This window comes from Mauremys reevesii, linkage group 6 (assembly GCF_016161935.1).
Source record: "Mauremys reevesii isolate NIE-2019 linkage group 6, ASM1616193v1, whole genome shotgun sequence".
Classification (NCBI taxonomy): domain Eukaryota; kingdom Metazoa; phylum Chordata; order Testudines; family Geoemydidae; genus Mauremys; species Mauremys reevesii.
In genome coordinates this window covers 13,942,530-13,947,228 of record NC_052628.1, presented here as the reverse complement: position 1 = coordinate 13,947,228, position 4,699 = coordinate 13,942,530, and the positions used below count along the sequence as shown (strand labels likewise).

The following is a 4,699-nucleotide window of genomic DNA, read 5'->3' as shown; positions in this document are numbered from 1 at the left end:
ACTTGCCTGTGGAGCCTAGTGGGAGGAGGCAGGGCTGATCTTCGGTGGCTTCATTCTTGTGTCTTGGAGAGATCTCAGCGGGTAGTTGTGGACAATTGCTCCTCCTTCCAAACAGCAGTCAATACTGCTTCTAGGGGGACCAAGTAGGTAAGGGAACATCTTTTACTGGACCTGCTTCTGTTGGTGGAAGGTACAAGCTTTCGAGCACAGAGAGCTCTTCTTTGGGTTATGATGGCACTTCCACTTGGGCTCAGAACATGAAATGCTGCATCCACCCCCTTCTCCCCGTGTTAGAAGATGTCTAGACCAAAGAAACTTCAGTTTGGATAGTCTGCCTGGCGCTAGTTTACATCAATAATTTTTTCTAGAGCACCACATTAAATAAATATAAACCCATCTGCTAGAGGGACATCTCTGAACAACAGCTACCTTTAACGGTGATTAGGGAACACGCAGAGCAATGTGCCGTACTTCAGTCCTGTTCTCTGTTACAGAGTCATCACAGTTTTTAATAGGTCATAGATTCTTAGATTTTGAGGCCAGAAAGGACCATTCTGATCATCTAGTCTGAGTTCCTGCGTTACACTGGTCACAAAATTTCACCCAGTGGTTCCAGCATCTTGCCCAGCAACTTGTGGTAGAACAATAACTTAGCATTTTGCATCCTCAAGGATTTTATTTACATTGTAGATTCTGTAACTGGGATCAGAGCCCCACTGTGCTAGGGACGATTCAGACCCAGAGTAACAGAGAGTCCCTGTCCCGGAGAGCTCACAATCTAATTTAAAATGCAAGAAGTGAGCGCTGCAACAATGAGGAGCAAGAAGGGTGGAGGGAGAAATGAGGGAAGGAGTAATAAGGACATGCATTCACGTAGGCAGTCATGTGCAAAGCTAGGTGGTTTTGAATGGGTTAATTAAAACTAGAGATCAGTAATATCAGGAGTCCCTCCTAGCTCTCTGACCAGCTTTACTGACATAAGGAGGTTGATCACACTTTGTAACTGTGCACCTAGCTCGTAGAACAGGCACTCTACTAACCAATAAACAGAGCACTCTCAGATCCCTCCACTCCTGGGAGAGGCAAGATATGGAAGGGATCTCAAGCCATGACCAGGTACAAGAGACATAACCCATAAATTTAGAGAACTGGAGCAAATGAACAGAGGAAAGAGGGCTTCCTCCAGCCAGAGTTCAGCTAACAAGGGCTTCTGGGAACTCAAGTGCAATACACAGACAGGAGAAAGAGACCGTCTCCTTAGTGCCCCACTCTGCAAAACTCTTTTCAGAGTTCTGGTTGCTACCTAATGGGGCATATCGTTCCTGCTGGGCTAACTGGCTCCTGTTCCTTCCAGCCCTGGCTAACAGGCAGAGTATATGAAGGGACAGGAAAGAGACCAATGCCAGATGACAGGGTGGAGTGGGAAGGAGAGGGGAAAAGATCAAATCTGTGAGGTGTGGAGTCTTAGAAAGAAGGGCAATTTGAACTAGGCTACTCTAAGTACAGATGATTTGGGGCGGCGGGAGAAAGAAACATACACAAAGTGACTAACAATGCAGGAGCTCAGTTATTTAGAATAGTGCCTGTGTCCTTTTCACACCTGTATGATGAACATCTGCTATAAAACAGGACCAGCCCCAATAATCGCCATCTTCAGACAGCCCCCTGGGTCCCGGGTCACTTGCAAATCCTGGTTTCGTTTGCCTTTTAAAAAAAATGCAGCATCTTGTTGCAGAGTGTTTTATGTCTCCAGCATCAGGTGCAGCCACCGGCTCAGCTTCCGGATTGGTTGGGTAGTTTAACCAAAAACAGCGCCCCCCCATTTCCAGGGTAAACTAGACTCCAGGGGAACAAAAGCTCAACAACTCTCCAGTTCTTGGTGCAAGGGCTCAAACTGTCCTGTACCAAATGGGAAACTCTTACCCCTTGCTGGGGGTCTTTCCCCCCTGGCTGCAGAGGTGGATTCTCCCCCACTCAGAACAGGGAGGTTATGTATAGTCCCCTGCCCCTTTTCCCAGCAGGCTTTGCTCTCAGAATAGATTTGCCTATGCTCCCTTGGGAACTGCAGAATGTGTCAGCTCTGGGTTGCAAGAGTAACAGGGCTCTACCGGGGCTTGTTCTTAAAGGGCCAACACACGGTGCCTCTATTGACTCACCTTGGCCTGCCCTCTGGATGTTGCCTGTCTCTGTTCCCCTTTGTCACCACAGCTTCTGCTCGCCTAGCATTGGCCTCCCCTAGAGCTGGTGGAAAAAACAGGAACATTATTTTGTGAGCTTTTCAGTTTAAAACATTCAAAATTCTTTGACCAGCTCTGGTCTCCTCTCCATCTTTTCAAGCAAACTGGCTTCTTGCTTCGAGAGCCTTCTCCCGTGCTGCGCATGTAACGTGGAGCGGTCTGCCTGTTTCTCTGCCTCAGCCATTGTCTTTTTCATTTCACATCTCAGCTGAATACACGTTTTCTCTCTTACTCTTCAGTTCTCTCTCCATCTGCTCTTATTTGGAACACCCCCCGCCCGCCCCCTGCTTTGTACTTCTATAGCACCCTGAAGCCAAAGATCTCAGAGAAATCCTACAACTGTTAAGGAATTCAGCTGTGCCTCACCCCTATGAGGTAAGTAACAATGACCTTGTAGAGAGAGAAACTGAGGGCATTCTCTTTAGCTCAGTCACACAGCACACAGATTCTAGACCCACTCCCGGTTTTGCCTTTCATCCCATGCAACCACCCTTCTCTCTCTTTTCTTTGTAACTGTGTCATACAACTCTAAACAGCATTTTGGGATATGCTTGAAAGATGCTATACCGAATACCCTTGCATTGCACTGTGCTTGGCAACACCTGCATTTGAAAACGTGACCTTGGTCTAAAATTGGAACCCATCCCAGATCCTTCTGCTTCATTAATATATTTAGAGGCCTTGCAGAGCCTGACAGGCCAGCAGCAGCTAAACTGAACTCTCATGGTGTCAGAAAGAATGTGCTGCAATCTGAGGGGAGCAATTGAAAGGAAAAGGTAGAGCAGCAGTTGTGCAATTGAACTGGGTATAGGAATCCAAAAGTGTTCTTTGGATCTTAGACACAGGCTCTTTCAGAAGAAAATGATATACTGTCTCCAGCACAAGATGTTTGGTTTGGGAGACTAACATTCTGGTGATGATAATTGCACAAGGACATCTTATACCGTAGGCTCTGGGAGTGGCCACCCTCTTTTAAAAACATAGGACAGATTTTTTGCCAGGATTAGCCTGGTTATTAAAAACTCTTATTACTTCTCACCAGGCTGATTTATATGGGGAGGGTTTTTTTGCTGGGGCCAGACGCCACTCAAGAGGAGTGGGAGAGACAGGGACAGCTGCAGGTGGGCCATGCAGAGGAAGAGACCGATTTTGTCATGTTGACATTTGTGGACGAAGTGCCAAGGAAAAAGAACTGGGGTGAAATCTTGGCCTCATTGAAGTCAAAGGTCAATTTCTCATTGAATTTAATGGGACCAGGAGGTCATTCCACATGTGATGGTCAGAGAAAACTTGCAAAAGACACAAACGCATTGGACTGTGCATCTGGCAAGGAGTTGAATCTTCATTTCAAAATATCAGGTGATTTTTTTGTTCTGATGCTTTGTTTTGTATCCAATAGTACAGCTTTATAGAAGATGGATATGTCACTCCTTTTCTCTTGAGCTGGGCAAATGGTTCAAAAACTCCCTAGATTCAAGCCCTGATTGAGTTTGTGGGACTGAAAATAAACATCACTGGGCTAGATCCTCACCTCATGTAAATTGGCCTAGCGCCTTAGACTTCAGGGGAACTACTCTGATTTACACCGGCTAAGAATCTGGCCCATGCATAGCCTCAAACACAATGCCCTCAACTGATAAAACGCAACTGCTCTTAGGTTGACATTGTAAGACATTTGATCATACAACCATCTCTGCTGTCACCTGTACACCATTCCTGGAGCACAGGCTCTGCAGGGGTGGTGTCGCAGAAAAATGATACTAAAACATGATGTACATAGTGGAGCCAGGGCTACAGCTGTACCTGGAATCTGAAGCTCCTGGAGTTTATTTACTATGCCTCAACAGTTTTTTCAGCATTGCAAACACGAGTGAGTTCAGCCTCAGAATTAGCAGAAAGTGAAAATCAGAGTCCCTTCACCTCTAACTACCAGATCTGCATTTGCGACCAAATAGAGGTGCAAGAATCCAAATCTGCATCAGAAATTGATTGCAGGCCCCAAAATTTCATGCAACTGTTATTGGTGCAAATTTCTCTTGCTCCAACTTTGCTACCACCCACATGGGAGTAAGGGATAAATCCCTGCACCCGTTGAGGTGTCTACCACTGCTGGAAGTGCTACAACCCCTGCTCCAACCCCTACCCACCCAGCCCTTGTATTGAGAAATGATGGTTGTCCTTTGTAAAGGAGGAGAATGGAAAAAAGTTCTCAGATCTCTCCCCAACCCCTCACAAGAGAGATCAGACTGTGGCCCAAAGTTCTTAGCAATGGGATGAACTTGGATGGTCTGCCGAATGGTTTTGCAAAACAGTCTTGCACCAACACAAGTTTAGCAAGCAGTTGTACACAGAGTAGTATTCCACTAGGTACTGGAGCGGGCAGGTAGAGTGTTGGGTCTCAGTATCAGTAATCAAAGACCTTGCGTGGAAAACTGGTCCTTACGTCCACAGGAAGGTCCCTG

The 4,699-nt window shown here is 46.3% G+C and overlaps 1 long non-coding RNA gene across 1 annotated transcript; it reads right to left on the bottom strand.

Annotated features, from left to right (window-relative positions):
* Positions 1 to 1,554: 1,554 nt before the first annotated feature.
* On the bottom strand, positions 1,555 to 2,242 carry LOC120408554. Its single transcript, XR_005600777.1, has 2 exons — positions 2,157 to 2,242; positions 1,555 to 1,704 (listed from the first exon to the last, which is right to left on the bottom strand). It is a non-coding gene; the product is annotated as an uncharacterized LOC120408554 (long non-coding RNA).
* Positions 2,243 to 4,699: the final 2,457 nt, after the last annotated feature.